The sequence below is a fragment of the Echinops telfairi genome, unplaced genomic scaffold (assembly GCF_000313985.2).
Source record: "Echinops telfairi isolate 266 unplaced genomic scaffold, ASM31398v2 ScPeMD7_7459;HRSCAF=8497, whole genome shotgun sequence".
NCBI classification, from domain to species: domain Eukaryota; kingdom Metazoa; phylum Chordata; class Mammalia; order Afrosoricida; family Tenrecidae; genus Echinops; species Echinops telfairi.
The window spans coordinates 2,425,710-2,432,321 of record NW_022111359.1 but is presented as its reverse complement, the minus strand read 5'-3'; positions in this window follow the sequence as shown (position 1 = coordinate 2,432,321).

The following is a 6,612-nucleotide window of genomic DNA, read 5'->3' as shown; positions in this document are numbered from 1 at the left end:
CCACATTTGCTTATGCACCCATTTGTCTTCAGTGATCTATCATGGAGGTAAGCACATAATGATATGATTTTTTGTTCTTTGATTCCTGATAACTGATCCCTTCGGCACCTCGTGATCACACAGGTTGGCGTGCTTCTTCCATGTGGACTTTGTTCCTTCTGAGCTAGAATAACATCTTTTCTTTTCACTTTTAAAGAAGTCTTGTGCAACAGATTTACTCAATATAATGTGTCTTTTGACCTCAACTGCTGCTTCTATGAGCATTGATTGTGGGTCCAAGCAAGACAAAATCCTTGACAACTCCAATCTTTTCCATTTATCGTGATGTTACTTATTGGTTAGTTGTGAGGATTTGCATTTAGTTGTAATCCATACTGAAGGTTGCAGTCCTTGAGTCTCATCAGCAAGTGCTTCAAGGCCTCCTCATTTTCAGCAAGCAAGACTGCATCACCTACATTTCTCAGGTTGCTTAATAAGACTGCCTCCAACCTCGATGCTCCATTCTTCATATAATCCAGGGACCTTAGCTAGTCTAAAAGGCCTGGCAAAATGTAAAACTGGACTTTATATTTTTGTAATGACAGCCCTCCCACCAAAGGCTAGCTTTCTTACAGGTCTTAAGCTATTGGCTAATTCTCTGTAATACAGCCTCCTCTTTTTATGTAATTACATATCAGCACCCCAAATCCCAGATTTCATCTTGTGCTTTTGTATCTGACCTAAGACTTGCGAATCTATTCAGTCATTGTGGGGGTTATGTGAACATCCTATCTTTCTTCCCCTGGCTGTTTCTTTATCTCCACTATCTTGCGTCTCTTCCTTTGATGAGAACATGTGTTTTACTCTGCCCTTCTCCTTCCTTTGTGCTGGAAGGGTATGTACTGAACCCTGTCTCCACCTCTCTTTTGTGTTAAGGTTGTTGCCAATTTCCCTCCTTTATCATCTCCTCTCCCCTTGCCAGTCTCTGACTAGTTAACACTACCTCGTGAAATGGTTGAATGTCAACCAGCTCTTTTTGGTACAGTCTCTGTTCTATACATCATCTTTTGTGGCATCCTGCATCATTCAATATTTTGCCATTAGAATCTTTCAGTATTGACTCAAGGCTTGAATTTTTTTCTTGAGTCCTTAAATTTTAAGATATGATGTGTTTTTTCCTTTTGATTTTCCAATTCTAAGTCTTTGCATATTTCATGATAATATTTAATTTGTCTTCTTGAGCTAGCCATTATAATTTTTCTATTCACTTCTTTTACATAATCATGTGTTCCTTTTATTTGCTTTAGCTACTCTATGATTAAGAGCAAGTTTCAGCACACAACTTTCCTCTGTTCCTTTAATGTCGTCCCCCTCACTATCATGACCCCAATTCTATCTTAAAATCTGGCTAGACCAGAACATGTACACTGGTACAGGTAAGTAGAGCTCACAACACAGGGGATCCAGGACAGATAAATCCTTCAGAACCAATAAGGAGAGTAGTGATACCAGGAGGGTAAGGGAAGTGGGGTTGGAGCAAGGGGGGACCAATTACAATAATTGACATGGCCCCCCCTCCCAGGGGAAATGGACAACAGGAAAGTGGGTGGAGGGACACAGCAGTTAATGTAAGACATGAAAAAAACAAGAATTTATAAATTATCAAGGGTTCATGGGTGGGCGGGGGGAGGGGAAAATGTGAGGAGCTTATACCAAGGGCTCAAGTAGAAAGAAAATATTTTGAAAAAGATGATAATAACATGTACAGATGTGTTTGACCCAATGCATATATGTATGGATTGTTATAAGAGCCCCCAATAAAATAAAATAAAAATTTAAAAAAGCAAGTTTCAGAATCTCTTCTGACATCTTGGATCTTTTTTTCTTTCCTGACTTCATAATGACCTCTGGCTTTCATCGTGAATGATGCTCTTGATGTCCTCCTGCAGCTCATCAACTCTTCTGTCATTCGTGTTCAGTTAGTCAAATCTGTTCTTGAGATGTTCTCAAAACTGAGGTGGAATGGACTCGAGGTCATATTCTGGCTCTCATGAACTTGTTTTAATTATCGTTAGCTTTACTCTGAACTCATATGTGAGCAATTGATGGTCTGTTCCACAGGCAAACTCTGGCCTGGTTTCAGCTGCTGAAGTTTAGCTTTTCCAGTCTCTCCCCACAGATGTCGTCACCTTGATTCTGTATATTCAACCTGGAGGAGTCCATGTGTATAGTCGCCTTTTGTGTTGTTGAAAAGGTATTTCTTATGAACAAGTAGTTGATTTTGCAAAATTCTATCACGTTTCTGCCACTGAGACATTTTCAAACTACTGTACCTTTCTGTTTGTTTCCAATATTTGCATTCCAATCACCAATAATTATCCATGCATCTTGATTGCACGTTTGATACTTTTCAGACTTGAGACATTGGTAGAATTCGTCAATTTCTTCATCAAGTAGCTTTTGTGATTGGTGCATAAATTTGAATAATAGTTGTATTGGTTGGATTTCCTTGAAGGAAGATATAGTCTCCTCATAGCATTGTACTTCAAAATACATCTTTTAAAAATTTTTTTCCCCAAAAATTTTATTAGGAGCTCTTACATATATAATTACAATCCATAGGTCCGTTAGATCAAGCATAGTTATACAATTGTTGCCATCATCATTTTCAATACATTTTATTTCTTCTTGAACTCCTTCATATCAGCTCCATTATGTACACCTTCCAATGTATCCATTAACTTAAAATTCTGATGTTAGTTCCCCTGGAGTGAGTCATTGTTGCTATCAGTTTCCCCCTCCCCCTTCCCCACCTCCCCCTCTCTCTTACCCTTGGAATCATACTGTTTTTCAGGGGGTTAGCTGTCATGGATTTACTGCATCGAAAGACCTTAATTGTACCAAGGTACATATGCAGGTCTAGCAAGATTAGTGAGGTAAAACTAAGGACATAATGGGAGAAGGAGATTTTAAATAACTAGAGGATAGTTATGTGTTTCATCAGTGCTCTACTGCAATCTGGATATATTGTCCCTTCCTTGTGGCCCTTCTGTGAGGGACTGTCCAGTTGTCTTGCAGGTGGGCATTAAGTCTCCACTTTGCCTGTGCTCCTTCATGTCAATTTGATTCCTTGTTTTTGAACTTCTGATACCTATACCCATTAACACCTCATGATCACACTGGCTGGTGTGATTCTTCCATGTAGGTTTTGTTGCTTCCCTGATAGATGGCCACCTGTTTGACGTCAAGCCTGTAAGACCCCAGATGCTCTATCTTTTAATAGGCAGACAACATCAGCATTCTTCACCACATTTGCGTATGCACTCTTTTTTGTCTTAAGCAATCATGTCAGGAAGGTGAGTATCATATTGATAACAAACTGTTCTATACTGAGGTAAGATTTAAGTAGAGGTCCCAAATCCACTTGTTCCTTATTGTATTTACAGATAAATACATCTCTCATATATTTACATATATGCATAGCCATATTTATGCATATATCTATATAATTTTTACTTCCTTGTTTCCTCTATTTCTTTTTTTTCTTTCCTTCTGCCCCACTATCATTTTCACCCATTGTTGCCTCTCAGTAATTTCTCTTGGGTACATTTCAATTAATTAAACATCCCCAGGGACCCTGTACCCTCCTCTCCATCAATTTTAGACCCTTTGCTGCTCCCCTGACTCTGGTGTATTAGCTCATCTTTCCCTTAGCCCCATAACCCCCTCTCCCATGTCCTTATCCCCACCCGGAACCATTGGTCCTGTTGCTGTCTCCTTGAGATTGCTTGTCTTATCTATCTTGTATAGATAGACATCAAAACAAGCAAACATATAAATAGTTTCAGGTCTAACTGCTAACCTTTGTGAAAATCCTCCAACCAGTTCAGATGAGGTTAAAAATCAAAACTCCTTAATATAGGTGGTGGGATCATTATAAGAGAGCCTAAACGCTTTTTAATCTGAGATAAATCAGTGAGAGAAAAGGGAACATGACCCAGACCACTCTCTCAGTCCTGGCCACTTCCCGGAGTGGACAAAGGATAAGGGGGTTCTGAGGTTGCATGTGCTTGCTAACTGGCGAGGCGAGTGCAGACTCGGGTTCCTCCAGCAAGGCGGGTAGATCAGGAGAAGAGGACGTGGGGTGCTCTGGGTGGCCAGAATAGGGAGAGGGGTGAGTAGGAGGGGAGACAAGGTGTTCAGGCAGGTCTGAAAAGGCAGACACTAGAGGGGGGGGGTGGTGTCCAGAAGCGGAGAGGAGGAATTTTCTTTAGTCAAGAGGACTTGGGAAGGGGAACGGGAAATACAGAGAAAGGGACGGGAGCTCAGAGGAAAGGCAGCCTGGATCCCGAATCTCAGACTATTTGTGAGTTTACTGGCAGAAATTGTCGAGATTCCAGAGGATATTGAAATTTAAAGTGGGCATTTAAAGTTGTTATTTCCCGGAGCTTTCTGACCCCTCCCTCCTGCCAGGTTCAGGGTGGCGACAGTGGATTTGTGCTCTGCTTTCCTATCTGGGAGAGGTCTATTAGAGGCTGAGGGCATTGACTCAGAGGAGGCTGAGCAGGGAGGGAAAGGGAGCAGGGGAAGAGAGGGGGAGAGAGACTTCAGAAAGTCTGAGGGGTCTGGCTCGAGGAGGGGGTGGGTGTCTGGTAACCCTGAGAGGCGTCCCTGCCAGAGCTCGGGGCCCAGTGGAAGAGTCCTGGACTCTCTTGAACAGGAAGGTTCCCTGGCACAGGCCTGGGGTTTTAACCACAGACAGGGACCTCGGATCAGAGAGAGACACAATGGAAACCGAGGAGGGGGAGGGGGGCCTGGCTTTATGGCCAGTAAAATGGAGTTTAGTTGGCCTTTGTTCAGGGTGAGAGTAAGGGGAAGCACAGAGACAAAATGCTGGAGGCCACATGAGAGAAGAGAGACACAGAGAAAAGATGGACACTAGAAACTGACCTTATTGTCGCACTCCTTTCAGGAAGGCAGCTCCTCTTGGTACTAGGGTTGCTTTTCAGGGCCTTCAGCTAGTTAGCCTCCTGCGGACCCTATGTTCCCATATACATTTGCTGCCTTGGTGTCCAGAGCAACAAACAAGACAAACAGGCAGAACAAACATACAGAGAGATACTGACCAGAAGTCGCTCGTTCAGACAGACTCCAGAGGTTCAAGAAGAGAGCAGGGGTGGACTGCGTCCCAGCTGAAGCAGGGCCAGGATAGCATGAAGCCCATGTCCCTACCTCTTCCGGGTTTTGGCACCAATGTAAAGGCGGAACTGAGGAACAGGGAGGAAGACGGACATAACTGACAGGACAAGGGAGAGCAGAAACAGAAATAGCTTTATTAGGGGTTAGGGGAGCTCCCGGATGAGGTTCCGTGACATTGGCCAACAGATCAGGGAAGTCTTACTCAGCAGCTGGGGAAGAGGGTTTTTAAAGGGGTGTTGAGGAATGTATGGCAATTAGCATATGGGGTCTGGAATGTATGGCAATTAGCATATGGGGTCTGGAAACTGGGAGAATTGCTTGTTAACTCCTGGAGGCTTTCTTTGAACCAGGAACATCTGGTTTAACCGGTTATCTTCTCTGGTGCCAGCTGCTGCTGACCTCTGGGACATGCAAGGAAGCACGTGCAGGGCCTGGACCTGCTTCAGCTTAGTCCAAACGGGGGCTGCCTAGTTCAGACCCGGCCCCAACAGTGCCAAGCGCTACCCCTTGATTTGGGATTCCTCCGGGACATCTTGGCTTTGTTCCCATTGCTGATCTGTTGTATTCCCCACTTACTTTGCCCCCATGTGTGGAGGTCAGACCGGCAGCACTCCCTGAACTGTATCTTCATTGCTGTCCTCAATAGCACTGTGCTCTAGCGCCGAACTAGACTTCATGTCTTGAGCTGGGACCGGCTCTGCCATCCTCTCTGTGAAGTAGCTGCTCAAACAGGAACATTATCCTCAGGGCTTGGTGTGCCAGAATGTGGTCTACTCTCTCTTTTCCCCTCTTAGTTTGTTCCCCTGTGAATGGGACCAACTGGCAGCAATCCCTGGACTGGTATGTGGTCCTCAAGGATTGGTGCACCAGAATGAGGTCTGCTCTCCCCACCCTATTCCTGTGGAGACATAAACAATACCCTCACTATGGGTGGGTTAATGCCTTGCTCCCCCAATGCCAACTTTTTTCTTCCCTCCTCCCACTGTGGGACTTAAAGGCATGAAGGAGGAGAAAAAGATGTTTTGCAGTCCTGGTGCTATCTACGCCTTTTTTTTTTTTAAACCTTTTTATTTTTGATGCCATGTGCATCCTTGGGTTTGGTCTGACTCCTGCCGAGTACCTGGTCCTTAACCCGGAGACCGTGCGGTATGTTCATTTTCCTCTACACCCATTGTGCTGTTTGAACTACCTCAGTGGACTCATGTTGTACTTGTCCATTTGTGCTTGGCTTACTTCACTGAGCATCATTTCCTCTAACTCTTTCCATGAGACAATATGTTTCATGTTTTCATTGCTGCTTTTTAGGGATCCATAATACTCCATTATGTGTATATACCAGAGTTTTTTAATCCATTCATCTAGTGATGGAAATTTAGGTTGTTTCCAATTCTTTGTGATTGTGAACTGTGCTGCTATGAACATTAGAGCGCAGAT